Source organism: Lontra canadensis, unplaced genomic scaffold (assembly GCF_010015895.1).
Source record: "Lontra canadensis isolate GAN:19392208 unplaced genomic scaffold, GSC_riverotter_1.0 scaffold32, whole genome shotgun sequence".
Lineage (NCBI taxonomy): Eukaryota > Metazoa > Chordata > Mammalia > Carnivora > Mustelidae > Lontra > Lontra canadensis.
This window is the reverse complement of record NW_022631026.1, coordinates 530,815-548,166: the sequence shown is the minus strand read 5'-3', so window position 1 is coordinate 548,166 and position 17,352 is coordinate 530,815.

Genomic DNA, 17,352 nt, shown 5'->3' with positions numbered 1-17,352 from the left:
TTCGGGACAGCTCAGCTCGGGCAAGTCAGGAGTGCGGTGAGAAGCCTTATGTGGTCTCTGGCTCACTCATGTTGCTGGCTGACGGGGATGTTGCAGACCCTCCCCGAGAAAGTTGCACGGGAGGATAAAGACACACGTTTGCTTTCACGCCGAGGAGCTCATTGAGCAGGGGGACAAGGAATCCATTTTCTTAGCTGTTTCTGGGCCTTTACGACGCAAGCGACTCACTTAGGGAACAATGACCTTCACCTGCCCTGGGACAGAGCCGTGAAACACGGTCGGAGAAGAAGTCCGGACACAAACATGTTTCTGTGCGGTGGGGTCTGTCCTGCACTCCCGCCGAGCGCTGGGGGCCGGTCTGGCCTTGCTCTCGCCTGGTGTGCTCGCCCCGATGGCAGCCCCGTCCAGGAGCCAGCGTCCCTCCTCGTCGGCCTCCCACCGGCCGGCTCTTCCCGAGGGCCCCTCGGAGGCCTAGGGGATCCCCTTCTCTTCCTCGTTTCCGCCTGTTCTGCATCTGTGCCCATGACTGCCCAGTTCGTCTCCGTGAGCTGTTGCTGTGACGTGTTCTGTTACCTCGAATGCCACATCAGTGGACCGGCCATCTGTGCGGCGCTGGGCTCCGCGGGGCGGCACTCCAGTAAGCCGCAGCATCCCTGGTCCTGGGGCAGGTGCTGCCAGCCCTTCTGGAAGCCTCTGATCGGGGAGGTGTGCTGAGCCAGAGCTGGGCAGGGGCCCGGCTCTTCCGGTGCTGGAGGGCTCTGTGTGGAGGTGCTCTCTCTCTGCTCTGTGTTCAGCGGATTCACGGGGAGCCCCTGGCCTGGTGCACTTGCCCAGAATTCCCAGGGATGCATCCTGGGGCCCATACACTTCCCCATAGGCCCAGAGTCTGGCCCCTCTCTAGAAGCACAGTGCGCGGCCAGATCAGGCCTCCAGGTGGCTGTCCCCGGCCTGGCGTCCAGGTCCTGTTGCGCACACCAGTCTCGCCAACCTGTGGGCTGGCCGCTGGGGATGCCACTCCCAACAGGCTGCTGTAGGCCATGGTGTCCTACTGCCAAGCAACCACCCTGCTTCTGGGGAGTTGGGCGGCCCCGCTCCTGGTTAGGGGGCCTGGTGTCAGCTTCCGTGTCAGCCCCCACGAGGACCTCCACCCCGCCTGGACCCACCTGACTTCGGGCTCTTCTGAGTGGGAACAGTGACATCCCCAGTGCCGACCCCAGTTGGCACAGGGGGCTGTCCCGGGGGACAGGGGAACAACAGGGTGAGGGCCCTGGGGCCTGGACCTCCTGTCTCCGGATGGCTTGGGGCCAGACCCTCAGCTGCTCTCCACACCACACCGATTGCTGCCCACAGTCCTGACCTGGAGAAAGCGGTCACATCCAGCACAGGCCACGCTCCTGGGCCCCACAGCCGCTAGCTCCAGAGGGTCTGGCCTGAGTCCTCTCGAGGCTGCACTGACCACCACCCGGGGTTCTGGACACGCAGCCAGCATCTCGCCCACTGTGGACCCCCAAACCTGGGGGTGCTCTGACCACAGCAGAGCTGTGCTCACTCACACGGACCTCTTCCAGGTCAACCCGTGGACAGGCCAGAACACCTCCAACACTGCGTGTGCCCGCAAGCCCCGTCCCACCAAGCCCTGTTGCCCACCCGCAGGAAGGTGGCCTGGCCTTTGTGGAAGCATGTCTCGGGCTGGTGGGGCAGCTGGTGAGACACTCTGCATGGATGGGGGCCTGGTGGGGCAGCTGGTAGCCGCTCTGCTTGGATGGGGGCTTGGCTCCTGAAAGGGTCTCGTGATAATGCCACCCCGGGCAGTCAGCTCATGTTTCTTCTCTTAAAAGGTGAAATCATCCTTTTATCTCTTTGGTTATAATCCATGAGGCTCCTCTGCTTGTTAAGCTTTAAGGAAAAGAGTAAAGTCTCTTGCCTCTATTGTATTGTCAATACGAATTTCAGAAGAAAAATAAGAACAATATAACTACTGCATTAAGATTTCATGATCCTGTTATGGCTACAGGTAATAGAGGCTCAAGTTTCCCGACTCCTCCAAGTGACAACAGCAAATGGGGCACTTTCTTTATTCCAGGAAATACGACACTTTCCAGGGGACACTAACCACAATTTGTGAGATAACAACTTGTGTAGAAGAGCCCATCTCTGTGTGGACAACGGCATCAGTACACAGTGTAGACGATGAGCGAAGACACTTGTGCTATCAGTCATTTCCTAAAACCCGCTTCATTATCTCGTGACCATGAGGTGAAGGGGGAGTAAATTCTCTGTGAGAAATATCGGTGGTAATGACCCACCACGGCAGTCCCTCGGGGCAGCGTCTCAGCATCCAGAGAACATAGAGGTTGGCCTCAAGAGTGCCCGTGTGTCCCCCGAGGGCGTCCCAGCAGGCAGCAGATGGCCTCCTACACGGTAACGTCTGGCGCTTCTCATTGCTTAAGCATTTCTGTAACAAAGGCAATGAAACAGAATCCAGTAGAAGTTTACAAGATTGTTTTCCAGAAGCTCACATTGTGTTCTCCTGGGATTGGACGGCCTATTCATTCATTCCAGCCCTGGCCTCTGTGAGCGCCGGTCGGGTGGCTGATGATGTGGGTCCACACGTGTCACAATCTTGTGGGCATTTCCGGTGCATCTGTCCGTCGATACAATGTGAAACGTGTCCATGCAGAGTTTCAGGGTATTAGGTCATTTAATTATTAGTCCTGGGGCATGAATTTAATTGTATCTCTTTCCAAGGACATGTAAGAAGACATAGTTTATGCAGGGGAACGTGACGCGCAGGGAGTGTCCAGACGGCTCGGGGGTCTGCCACCTCAGGCTCCCAGACCTGTACTCTTCCTACACCCACCAGCCCGTTCGAGCAGGGACCGAGGCGCTCGCTCCAGGCATGCCGTCCCCAGAGCGCCTGCCTGCAGCATCCTCACACTCCCAGGGGCTCACGCGTTGGCGGGCGGCTTGCGATGCCCACCTACTGCCTCAAGCACATTAAAATCCATGGAGTTACAACGAGTCTTATTATTATAAATGCATGAGCTATGCACATTTCTGACCGTTGGCAATGCATGCCCCATGCTCATAACCAGATCAGCTCTCAAATTCCCGTCAGAACTTCTTACTTCCCTCTTTCCGTATGCCCAACAGAGACGGCCTATCTCAGATGTGCTTTATTTCCATGCGGCAAAGCCTGAAGGCCGTGATCCACTGATACGAATTACACTGTATCACGATCTGGAGTTCACTTTTCCACACTCTAAATGAAGACTTAAAAAATCACAGCATCCAGTCTGACAGGCAAGAATTCATTTCTTAAGTCAGTAACACCAGCCCCAGCCTCCGCAGAGGGAAGAGTGTGGATGAAGTGCTGGGGTTTACCGACGGAATTCAAATCCGGTCCAAAGAAATCTCACCCAAGCGCATGGCCAGGCAGCAGGGGAACAAAAACGAGCCTCGTGGCAAACAGCGTGGTGGACACCCAGAGCCAGCATCTGCTGGGGCGCCGACTCGAGGCCTCGGGGCGGTTGTCGGGGCGTGTCGGCACACACCGGCTGTACTGCAAACCGCACTTGGATCATCGGATTCTAAACTCACGGCCGTCCTGGAATGGACGGACTGAGGAGCGGGCAGAGGGGCTACCTCAGGGACCCCTCCCCACCCCATGGGTCCGGGGGACCGTCACCTTGTAGCCCACACCTGCCAGGTCCTCTTACACCTGCTCTGCCGGGTCTCCAAGTGGCCTAGTCCCTCCCGTCCTCCTTGAAGCTCACGTACCAGCCCTTCCTGCTCACGCCCACGAGCTGGCCTCCCCGGTGGGGTCTGGCAGGAGCCCCCAAGGCACAGCTCCGAGAGTTACCACACTTCGAAGGACGCACTTTTTCCCGCTGGAGTGAAACCAAACTCGTGGCATGGCCAGTAAGACTTCTGTGATTTGAAGACAATGTTCGTGTATTTTCCTGGGATATTTCCAGTCTCTTACACAGCAGATGATTGGGCAACAACCAGGATGGTCTGCTTTCAAGACCTCTCTCTGCACCCGCCTTGCCCCTGCCCTGCACCCCACTCGCAGGCCCCTGGGTCCTGTGCCCGCCCCTGCCCTGTGCCCCACTCACAGCTCCCTGGGTCCTGTGTCCCACTCATAACCTGCCCAGGTCCTCTCCTATCCTCAGCTCTGCGAGTGCTGATGCCCCGTAAGGACTTCCTGTCTTTACCCCGACCAGGCTCTGAACCCACTGTAAGTAAAAAGTGATGGGGCATGTCCAGCTGTGAAAAGGACAGAATGACAAACACATTCATCAACATGGACAAACAACAATCCCAAAAATAAGGGGTGAATAAGCAAGTCACCCAAAACACAGAATTATCCCATGCGTTTGATGTTCGAAACCATTTTTAATGACATAAACTACCTATGAGTTTATACATATGCATTAAAAGTGAGTATACACACGTCCAGTGAAAGCCATAGGTCCAGGGCCATGGGGAGTGGAGTCAGGGTGGGTTAAACAAAGGGCTTTAGGTCCTGAAATAAATCCTTGTTTGTAATTACTCGGGATTCAAAGAAAAGAGGCAAAACCAGGAATGTTGCTTCACTCTTTAGAGTTATTGAAAGGAAAGGGAGCACAGAAGAGATGCCAGCATTCCAGAGGCTCCTGGAGAGCTCCGAAGAGTTCTGGAGGGTTCTGGGGCGTTCTGAGGGGTCTCTGGAGAGTTCTGGAATGTGTGCTGGAGGATTCTGGGAAGGGATTTCTGGAAGGTTCTAGAGCATTCTGGAGCCTTCCAGAGGGATCTGGTGGGTTCTGGACAGTTCCAGAGAGTTCCAGAGGGATTTGGAGTGTTCAGGAGAGTTACAGAGGGTTCTGGAGAGCCACAGAGGGTTTGGGAAGGTTCTGGAGAACCTTCTGGAATCATTGCTGCAGGCTCTGTGGGGATCCGGAGGGGCTGAGGGGATGCGGTAACCAGGCGATGGGCGTTAAGAGGACACATGGGTGTTACATGCAACTAATGAATCGTGGAACACGACATCAAAAACTGACAAAGTATGGTATGGTGACTAACGTAACATAATAAAAAATAAAGAAAAAAGAAAATAGGTCAAAAAGCAGAGTGCCGTCAGAATAGAAACCCCAAACGGAGACTCTGCAGCTAGAAAGTTAGAGGGGCCGTAAGCCCTCGGGAGCGGTGGGATGCAGGGCGAGATGTGCCGCAGAAAGCAGACCACGGGCACAGGAGGGGACGAGGAGGGAAGCTACTTCAAGAACCAGACATCCACACAGAAGAGAGGACGCCAGAGGTGCGGGCACACCAGGCGCGACCCCAGGGAGACAGCTGTCCGGACCGCGCATCCCGGGACACACGTGCGAATGCTTTCCCAGCCCCGTTCTGACGTCTCGTCTCTTGTGAGGTCAGTGTGGGAAGAAGCTTCAGCTCTGTCAGACTGTGCTGCGAGTCAGGGTTTCCAGTCAAAGCTCAGCACCTGGCCCGCCCTGCAGCCAGTTACTTCCTTCAACTGCTTTCTGCATGTTTTCTGATTCTTCACTTCCTGGGCTAGTAATGGAAAGGTCGGACATCTATGGCTTTTCAATTACATGACACTAGGACGTGTTGCAAATCTGTCCATCGTGTGAGCTGTCCGCTCTGTCCCTCCCCATCTGGAAACACAGGTCACTGTGTTCACTTTGCAGCGTGTGTAGGTTTAAGTTAACAGGTGTCTTTGTTATTTGTTTCCTGAAGGATACTTTTGCCACTTTAGTAATTTCAACACCATTAACAAATTTTAAAAAGTGAGGATGACTTTTGAGGATTTGATAAAAGAAAAGCAGATGTTGGATACTAATTTTGACCATATATAGATATGTATATAGATAGATATAGATACAGACACATATATAGTCAAATTCAAAAGTGAATAATAACTTTTTCAATCAAGAATAATTATAACTTTTTATACTTAAAATTAAACAATAAGCAGTTTAATGTCCCACGTAGGTGTGTTTTCATAACTATACGGCAGATATTGGCCTGACTTACCTGTTTTTGACTAATTCAACGATAAACACAACAGGTACATCTGGGGAGAAATTCAGTAGAAATTGTCCTTCTGTTTTCAAGCTGGACAAAGACCACTGATGGCATTTCAAGTAACACACATTCATTTTTAATGGACTTAACCATCTTAATGACCTTCATTCAAGAAGGGCTTCCCTTTGAGAGTATTTCTCTTCCTCCTTGAAATGAGGAAGCACTTGAGTGATTTCGCACGCGCGCCCAGCATGGACGAGCGTGTAGACGTCGTGGTGGTTCGGATCTCCGGCTGCTGACTTACGCTGGTCGAGGTGTGAAGTGCTCAGAGAGCTGGAGACGTGCAGGCGGGGACCTCTGTGCTCCCGGCCTGGCCGCAGAGGTCCCTGGTCGCCAGAGAAGGATGGAAAGACCCAGAAAGTGGAGAGCTTGGCCACCCCAGGTCTGAGGAGATGCTGGACACCACATTCTGGCACACATGACCCCAGCCTGAGCCCATGGGACAGCAAAAGGGCAGGCGGTGGCAGCAGCGGAGCTGAGGAAAGGTGCCGGCTTCCCGGTCCTGGCACTGATGCGCAGAGCTGCCAGATAACGCCCCACGGTTAGTTGGCCTCCATGGAAACACGGAAAACCTCGGCTTGGTGGATTGCTCGGGGGCGCCTGGGGGACTCCGTCGGTGGAGTGTCCGCCTTGGGCTCAGATCATGATCTGGGGGTCCCAGGATCGAGCCCTGAGTCAGGCTCCCTGCTCAGCGGGGGGGTCTGCTTCTCTTTTTCCCTCTGCCCCTTCCCTGTTTGTGCTGTCTCTCCCTCTGTCAAATAAGTAAATAAAATCTTGAGAAGAGAAGAGAAGAGAAGAGAAGAGAAGAGAAGAGAAGAAAAGAAAAGAAAAGAAAAGAAAAGAAAAGAGAAAAGAAAAGAAAACCCAGCTCTTTAGGCAAATCCCTCAGCTCCTAAGGTGAAGGCCCACCTGGCAGCCTTTGCAGACGAGGCTTTTCCCAAGTACGTGTCCTGAGCAGGCGTCCCACGACCTTAACGACACAGGATATCTCGTTCTGGCTGAGCTGACATCTCACAAGACTGTGCCATGAGAGAAGCCCCAAGCTATGTCATTTTCTACATACGCCCTCCACCAGGTCGGAATCCACGGACAGAGAAGGTGGGGGCAAACAGACGAGTCCTTCCTAGGGCTCCTAAAAACTCCTAACCATGGAGCCAATTTCTTCTCTCCTTGCCAGGGTCAGTGGCTCTGACTCTTCTAGTCTAAAGGGTGTGAGGTGTTTATTATATAAAACTTTATTATATAAAAGGTATGAGGTGTTTATTCTTAGTGTCTATTTCTCAACTCTCTGTCTTGAAACCAAGCAAGTTTGCAATTCCACCAGGAATAAATGAGACAGGGCGTGCTTCCCTGCATTCTGTTGAACCCAAAAATTCACAAACGAGGAAGAGAGGTTCTAGGTCATGATTCCAGTGATGGCTTTCCTGTGGGTCATGAAGTCACATGTTCTCCGGTTGCTGGCATTTTGATTTTTAATGAATTGATTCTGCATATATTTTGGTCATTTTTCATTGTATTATTGGTCTTTTTATTACTGAATTGTATATTTCCTGGGTTGTCCCTTTTCCTTGAGACATGACACATGAAGATACTCATCAAATTATGAATGTTTACTTCTCCCCTCTCAGTCATGCTGAGAGGCGTTTCCCACCTGACGTCACACGAGAACCTTCCAGCTTCTTCTGGGGCTTGTGAGTGCTTGGTTTTTACCCTCAAATCTTTGATCTAGAAAGAATTTATTATGGTATAAGTTGTGAGATGAGGATCATGCTTAATTTTTTATTAGAAGTACAACCATGTGTCTTAGAAAAATTGTAGAGGTTATATCATTGGGAGCTGTTCAGGACTGTGGCCCTCTTTGTCCTCCTTTTGCCGACATTCTTGTCATTCACATACTCGAGCTGTGATGTAGAGTGAAGCTGAAGTTAAAGCTATTTATTTTGCTATTTATTCATTCTTACAAATTATTTAGTTGGGTGAAATTGTTTTTACATTCTAGTCAAAAATAAAAATGATCACAAAGGGGCGCCTGGGCGGTCAGTCGGTTAAGCCTCTGCCTCTTGGGCCCTGGGATCGAGCCCCGCATCAGCTCCGTGCTCAGAGCAGAGTCTGCTGGAGGTTCTCCTCCACGCCCCTCCCCGCCCCACTCTCGCTCTCACTGTCTCTAAAGCAATACAGTGAAAACAAAAACTCTAGCTATGATTTCCTACTGCAAGGATCTCTGCTCCTTGAAGAAATGTTGGTCTAACTCCTGGGGAAGGAAGCGGGTGAGATGGATGCTGAGCGATCTCATCTTACCGGAAGAACGGCCGCGAAGACTGAGGGTGTGTCCCTGAGTGCTGCAGCACTGCCTGTGGTGACCAGAGGGGGGATGACACCGAGCCCCATGAAGTGTGAGATGGACCGGCTGCCGCTCCTTCTCAGGGTGGGTCGAGTGGAGGAACGAGAACTTGTCCTAGGACCCGTGACAATCATGTGAGAGGACGGCACAGACAGTGTTGACAGGAGTCAGGCAGGGAGCTTGTGGGCGTGATCCCATTTGTCTAAACATGGGAAGAGGTGACCTCTGTTGCCCTCTTGGGACCCTCATTCAGGCATTTGTAGGGAGACGGGAGCAGGGAGGGGTGCTCTCCCTGCATCTCATCGCTGGTCCTAGAACCTCTTTGGTGTGTAAAGCTCATCAAGCTGGAAACTCACGACCTCTACACCGTTCCTTAAGTTGTTCTCACTTATTAGAAGTTTCTTGAAAAGAGCATAACACGCAACGTAAGTGGCTTCCCCTGAGAAAGAGTGGGAGGATTTCGGCATCAAGAGTGACAATGACATCAAGGGAATGGAACACGTCCACTGTATAAAGCTCATGAATTATTAATGATTCTCAACAAATACAATCAAAGGAATCCGCAACTGCTCTTGAGAAATGCTAGAGAAACAACCCGTAATACTGGAAACGGATGGACAGGGAAAGAATAAGGCACTTGTACCTCCTTTCATACAGAAACTATGCCTCACAGCAACCAGATAACTGATGAAGGGCGGTTGTCCTTATAGATGTATTCTAGCTAATAAGGAAGAAAGCACGGTGATACTAAAACATTGCAAATGTCCTCCCCATCATGACTCACTGGACCTCAGTGTGATGATTGACCCTGGTTCGTGGGAAGAGAGACGGAGGGTGCACGAGGTCCTGTGTGTTTCCCGATGGCAGTGTACCTACTGACAAAAACATGCGGTGTGGATTCGGCCAAGCATCTTAACCTGTCAATTTACAAGAACAGATGAAAATACTTAAAAATGCAAACATCAGGAATGCAGTCTATGTCCGTTTGTAGGACTTCTACAAAACAAATGTTGAGTTTCTTGAACAAATACACTATAAGGGAAAAAAAGAAATGAAGGAAGAACGTATCTAGACTAGAAGACTCTCAAGAGACACATTCGCCAATAATAATTTGTGGAATTTGTTTACATTCTCTATCAAATACACCAGGTGCTTAAAAATGTATTTTAAATGCATTTGAACAACTACAGAATTGTAAAGAATGACTGGGTGGAGATCGGATGATTTTAAGAAGTTACTGTTGGCTCATTTCAAGTTTGATACTATGCCGTTGGTATGTTTTAAAAACGTGTGTGTCTTTTAGAGAAACATGAAACTATTTCGAGCTATGTGCAGAAGATGCCGTAGCAACGTGAGCACAATTGTTTAAAGAACATGTAGAAAGATTTCACTGAAGCCTCATTTGTTACAGTGAAAAGCAGGAAACAATAAAAATACCCAAATAGCAAGAAATGGACAATCCATTCATGTGGTAACAGAAGACCGGCTCCGGAGGGAGCTGGGCGAGGGGCTGGAAGATGCTGGGGAGGTCACTTGTGATGTAGGGTTAATAACGCTCCTATATTCTCCTCCATGTATGTGTTTGCATCTCCATGATAATATATTACATTAAAATGTAAGAATAAAACAAAATATTGTCTACAGACAACAGAGGAATATGAGCTTCAAACCCTCATGTAAAAAAAAGAAAAGAAGAAAAAAGAAAGAAAGAAAGAAAAGATCCCAAAAGGCCACTTCAACCAGAAAGTTTACCACAGCCTAAGTGAGTACAGAGCCCAAAAGCAAATAAGATGTTGCTGAATTTAATTAGGTTTTCTATTAAAAATCATAATACACAGGGATGCCTGGATGGCTTAGTCAGTGAAGTGTCTGTCTTCAGCTCAAGTTATGATCCTGGGGTCCTGGAATCAAGCCAGCATCAGGCTCTCTGCTAAGTGGGGATCCTGCTTCTCCTTCTCTCTCTGCTTCTCCCCCTGCTTGTGATTTCCCTCTCTTTCTCTCTCTCTCTTTCTGACAAAAAAATAAAATCTTTAAAAAGATCATTATACATATATAAGTCTTAAATAGAATATTGGCAAATCATACCTACAAACCTGTACACAAGCCATAGATCCATCTTACATAAGGAACATTTACCCCATGAATACAGAACTTACACAAAGGAAGAATGACCCTAGGATTCATTACCTTAACAAACTGAAGGGGTTAAAGATAAAAATACCCCAATGGAATCAAAACAAAAGGACAGAGCACGCATTTGATCCAAATTCAATTAATTAATCATAAAAACACATATAAAAACAAACAGTAATGAAACAGGACTTCCCGAATCTGAGGGGGGTTTTTTGAAGTACCTACCGAAACCCTGTGTCAACCTTTAATAATGAAATATTGTGGCCATTTTAGTCAACAGTAAACAGTCATAACTTTTTAGACAGTGCTGGTGTGTTAGCCAATGAAATGAGGCAAAATAGTAAGTAGGAGGAAGGGAGACAATCGTCATTGTTTGTGAGCACAATGGTTTCTACTTAGAAACTTCAAGTTTTAAATGCATCATGGAAATAGTATGGCTAAGTTTTAGTTTGAGAAGTTACTTGTAACAACTGTAATTTAACTTAGTATCAGGATTACAAAAACTTTTGCAAACTAATGAAAAAAGATATAAAAAGATAAAGAGATCTATAGAAGAAAAATGGAGAAATACTGAAAACAGATAATTCATACAGGAGAAGAAAACCAATAGTGAATGAGTTTCTGAAAAAATATCAACATTAACATTAATTAGGATAAAATATGTCAAAGACATAATGTCATAGGCAATCCTTCTGTAAAAATTAATAAATCCAAACATGGAATTGTGAAGGCTGGGAAGGAAGAACTCTTGTGAATGATGTTGGAGCATTAGTGGGCGCGGCCGGTTGGAAGAGCCATCTCACAGCAGCCCTGACCGCTTCAGTGTGCGTCCCCTTCACATGGCTGTTCTGGCTCTGGGGGACACCACAGGGCAGCGCCAGCAAGCCCCATCGGGGGATGTTCACACAGCACTGCTGAGTAGTGCCAAACCCTGTAAAAAAACCAAATATCCCAGTGGTAGAACTGCAAAGCACCCAGTGGGGCACAAGAAATCTGACCCAAAATCTGAGCGAGGGAACTCTGGGATGAAGGCGATATCCCACAGCTAGACTGGGGTGTACACAAGGTCATGTCCATTTGTAGACATTCATCAGAGGTTAAGTACAGCATTTTTCAATTCAGAAATTTGTGACAAGGGGCTTCCTACAGTCCCACATCAAAGCCAGTTAAATTCACAGGAGCCCTATTCCTGCAGCTCAGTGTGGCACTGAGAGGTAATGAAAGAAGAGGTGCTGGAGGTGAGGGAGGAGGTGGAGGTGGTGAGGGAGGAGATGCTGCTGGAGGAGATGCTGATGGAGGAGATGCTGATGGAGGAGGAGTTGATGGAGGAGATGCTGAGGGAGGAGGTGCTGATGGAGGAGGAGCTGATGGAGGAGATGCTGATGGAGGTGAGGGAGGAGATGCTGATGGAGGAGATGCTGATGGAGGAGGAGCTGAGGGATGAGATGCTGATGGAGGAGATGCTGATGGAGGAGGAGCTGATGGAGGAGATGCTGATGGAGGAGGAGTTGATGGAGGAGATGCTGATGGAGGAGGAGCTGAGGGAGGAGATGCTGATGGAGGAGATGCTGATGGAGGAGGAGTTGATGGAGGAGATGCTGATGGAGGAGGTGCTGATGGAGGAGGTGCTGCCGGAGGAGGTGCTGCCGGAGGAGGTGCTGATGGAGGAGGTGCTGATGGAGGAGGAGCTGATGGAGGAGATGCTGATGGAGGAGGAGCTGAGGGATGAGATGCTGATGGAGGAGGAGCTGATGGAGGAGGTGCTGAGGGAGGAGATGCTGATGGAGGAGGTGCTGATGGAGGTGAGGGAGGAGGTGCTGATGCAGGACATGGTGCAGCAGGACATGCTGATAGAAGAGGTGAGGGACGAGGGGGAGCAGGAGGTCTCCTGCAGGTTGTGGGTGTTGTCCTTACTGTTACACGTGATGGGCTCTGAGGTCCGGGACTTCTGCTGCAACTGTCTGCCCAGCATGGAAACTGCACGTGCCAGGGGGCACCGGTGATGCCCACCTTGGTGGGCGGGAAAGAAGGCACGCTGGCCACAAGGGCTGAGCACTGGTGCACAGGGCACCTTTTGCCCTGTGCTGGGATGTCAGCCCCGCCCTGCTCCATCAGCCTCCTGCACTGCAGGTGTCCGGGGCCTGAGGAGGTGCAGCCGTACTTTCCCGAGAGTGACAGACGGCCTCCAACGCGGTGATGCTGGAATATCTTTCTCAATAAAAAGGTATTGTAAACACAGTACTTGGGTCTTTATAATTAAGTGTTCCATTTACTGTCTTCTGTGATGTTTGTCATATGTCCCATCCTCTGCTGCCAGGCCTTCCACATAACATGCTTTGTTATTCTCACCAAAGCATTTATTGTTATTCGAAACGATAACCTTTGTGTGTTTCCTGGGTTACTGTCTGTGCCCTCATCCAGAGAACTAAACTCCAGGCCGTCGGGACTCCTGCTGGTCTGTCCATCTGTCTCCACCCCTAGCCTGTCTGGCACACAGAAGTGTCTCAATAAATCTTTGCTGAACTCTTAATTAACTAGTAGCTGTTTGGAGGCCAGAACATAATTTCCTGGAGAATTGGTGTTACAGTGTTATATACACCAGTCCACAAAAGACTATAAAATTTATAATGTAGCTAACACGAAATGATTGATATGATTTTGAACTACTTTTCTTGTTAACAGGGATGAAACACAAGCTTTCTCAGGACATGTGTCTCATGAGTTGAATGTACTAATTTCTAAAACCCCACCTTTCTTGCAGAATGCCTGGGCGGGTCTCCGGCCACCTCTGACACAGGCACTGCCAACCAGCGTCCATGACCGGAGCCTCCTTCACCTAAGGACATGGGGGGTTCCTGGCTTCTCTTCCTTCTTCCTTCTAGGATGATTTCCTGTATTTCCATATCTGGTTTGGGCCGATTTAAGCTAGAAGACTGTAGAAATCATATCCACTATAGAGAAATGAACCTCCTCGAACAAAGTTAAAGGAAACTCACTGTCTTTAGGTATCAAAGAAACACTGATTTTCATAAAATAGAATAAGATATAAACCACAACATTAGTTAAGAAAACAATGTATTCGGATTTTAGTACTAAGAAATGGAAACTATTATGGTGTCTGCTCTGATCACCGTCCTGCTCTGTAAATACATAGCATCTCGCCCGTTTCTTTCTCAGAGGAGCAGACACGTCTGTGCTCTGAGGACACAGCCCTACCCTCTGTGGGTTCTGCGAACGTCACATGGGCTTCCTCGGCTCCACCGGCTGTGACACTGGGGGACAGTCACTGTGTGTAGACCCTCCATCACTGTGGGAAGGGCTCATGGAGTGACGAGGAGAGATCCCTGGTGGCAAGAGACAATCCGGGAGGACGCTGTGGAGGAAGGCGGCTGGATCTGCTTCTAATTCCCGGATTGTTCTTCCAGCTTGGAGCCTAGAGTCCCCAAATCACCCAGCTCCTGGTTAGCTCCCAATGTCCCTCTCCTGTTGCCTTTCCTGTCTCACTGAGTTGAGAGACTGGGACTCCGGATGTGGGTCCAGTCTGGGTCGGGTCCGGTGTAGGATGGTGCTTTAAGTGAGAAGGACGCTCGGTGGTATTTCGCGATGGCTCGGACACAGAAAGTATCGTGAGGTTAAATGAAGAGAATGATTCCAACACTAACGCACGTGCCGTGGCCCCAAGGAATCGGAAGACGGCGTTGAGAAGCAAAGATCCGTGAAGTAATGATGTCTCGTTGTCTCATTTCAGCTTTCCTGTCTGACCCCTGCAGCACTGGGGGCCTGGAGGGACCGCCTAGGGACTTGCATGTCGGGAAGTGAAGCCAACCTTCCTTCACTCTTTAGAGCCCCTGAGACCATTCTGGCTTCTGGTCCCCTTCTCCTCACTGTGAGGGAGAGAACTAACTGCCTGCGCCCTGGGCACTTTCATTGGGACCTTGGTAATTTCATGAGTTCTTAACATGAAAGGGGAGAAAGATACTTATATCTGGGGCAATTGTATTAATTGTCAAGAAGTAAAAACATCTTGGGGTGTCTGGGTGGCTCAGTTAGGTAAGCATCTGCCTTTGGCTCAGGTCATGATCCCGAGGTCCTGGGATTGAATCCCACATTGGGCTCCCTGCTCAGTGCAGAGTCTGCTTCCCCCCTGCCCTCACTCAACTCGAGCGCGCTCTCTCTCTCTCTCTCTCAAATAAATAAGGAAATAAAATAAGAACATGACTACATTTAAGTCTTTATAGAAGTGTAAGATAAACGTATCGGGAACATTTTAACTATTTATATATTTGATAAAATTGATTTCTATTATCAAAGTTGTTTTCCTTTAAATACTGATCACAATAATTTTTTTTTATCCTTATTGGTGACTCAAATTCCTTGTAAGTTGATTCACTCTGCAGTAAGCCGCCACCTGGACCATGTTTGCTTAAACGCCCTTTTATATGCGGTGTCCAATGATATGTTTGTGCAAAGGACAGCACTAAGTGAATTTCTGTGGCCATCCCCTCCATAAGTCAGAGCTTTCTCTACTGGTGTAGCCCCTCATTCTCTGACTACGAAAAATCTACCCCACTCCCAGATCACTCAGAGTTTCGAGGGAACAAAGGCCATTTTGCATTACTGAGATGATGACATGACCAGGTCAGTATGGTGATTTCCTCTGACTGACTTCAAAGGGGAAAGGCCCTTAGTACCCTTGGACTCTCGTATCCCTGGAGTCGAAATTTTATTTCTCTATATTATCTTTTCTGGTGGATTTGATTTGCTCACGTTGGGAGCATTTCCGCTACATCCATAAGAGTGATCGGCCCTACTGCGCTTGTCCTGACGCACGTCGGGTTTGAGAGCCCGGCTCTCCAGATTTTCCTTTGCATCCAGCGTCACCGTCGGTAACCAGCCTTTCTCACCCAGACTTCTCGCTGCTTCCGTTTGGACGCCTTCTCTTGGCTGTCTTCAGCGTACAAGTCCTGTCTTCTTCTGTACCCATGGGAAGTTAGTTCCCTTCCAAAGCTTCTAATTTTCCCTTCCAAAGTGTCTGTTTCCATCTATCTTAGAGACACCAGATCTTATTTGAAATCCTATATTTTGTCATCGATATTATCCTTTTCTCCATCTATTTTCTTCAGCGTACTAACCACGGTAGCTTTTGCGTTTAGCTATAGCTTGCTGGTCTGTAAATCCAACGTCTGGATCACAGCCAACAGGTCTGCCAGACACTCTGTGAACACAGCACTCATCCCAGGTTCTAGTCCTCTTCCCGCTACTAACTTTGCCAGGAGCCCTGCACCTGTACTCAGACTTCTGCAGTAAATCACAACTATTCACAGAGCTCTTTTCTGCCACAGTACTTTGTTCTGAGTACCATATATGGTGACATCTGAAAGGTCATATTTCCACAAACCAAGGTCTAGATGAACCTTCATGGTCTCCTCTGGGTTTGGCTGGGAGCCAAAAAGGTAGTAACTGGGAATCAAAAGTATTTATCTTCATGACAGAGATGGGAAAAGACTGTTGATTAAAGTGTAAAGTCATGAGCAATTGACCCCATTAACGAAGATGACTTTGCATTAATAAACATGCCCTGAAAATTAACCAAGATTCCATGGTGGGCATGGCTCTGAAAATCGCCCACACCCCAAAGCCATCACCCCAGGAACCACACTTGTGAAAATAAGCAAGACAAGGACAGCCTAAATGCTGCACATCAGTCAACTGGGGATGGTCCGTGCTGCAGACACAGCCAACCAGGGATGGCCCACTCTGCAGACACAGCCAATGAGAGACAGTCCCTACTGTGGTAGCAGCCAGTCGGCAGAGATCCCTGGGCAGCCCCTCTGAGTTGACCCTGCTCCAGGAACCACATACCTGTAACTGGTCCTCTGGAAACCCCCAGACCCAGCCAGCCTCCCCATCCTGGTGGGGCACTCTTCCTTTCTGCTCTTCAGTTCTCCTCATAGTATATATTTTACCTGTGTGCGTTTGACCCCCCAAGTGCAAACACACAGGTGTACATTTCATGTACTTTCCTGTACTTTCATGAACAAAGGACATTTGTCGAGGAAGAACAAAGTTTTTTTGAAGATGTTTACAGAATGCAATTATTCACTCAACATCAAGGAAATTGTAGAAAGTTATGTATAAACCGCACACGCCAACAGCTAAGTGTAAGGGAAGTACGATTTCCTCAACTAGTGTCAGAGAAAGTGATACAATAACTATTTGATCAGGAGGAATTTGGACAAAGAAGATTCAACAGTTGCGTGGAAGCTATCGTGCCCTTCAAACTGCCATCCCGCATCTCCCAGCTCAAACAAGGGAACACGTTGCCACCTGCCACAGGGATTTTCTGACTCCAAAGTAACAATGCGGAAAACACTTTCCTTGTTTACGCATTATTTTTCTCATAAAAATGGCTTGTTTATAAGGTAGTTGAGGGTGATTTTTTTTTCAGATGAAGCTTCAGAAACAATAGCAGATTTCTTCTAGAGACTCTTGTTAATGAGTTGAGAGCTAATGAGAAAAATCGTATTGTTTTTGACAAAAATACTACAAGTAGAAACTTTGGTGGGTGTTTGTGTGAAGTGGAAACAACATTTCTCAAAATCAAAGCAAACCAGAAGTGCTTCCCCTGCTCCTCCCATGCCGCTCAAACAATATCTTATTTCAGCGTATAACTATTTAAACTGACTGATTAATGAGTGATTTTGTAATTTTCTTGGGATTTGGTGTTCGTCAGTTCCTCAGCACTTACAGACCCGATGACTCTAACAAATGTAACTGTATCTTCAGTTTAT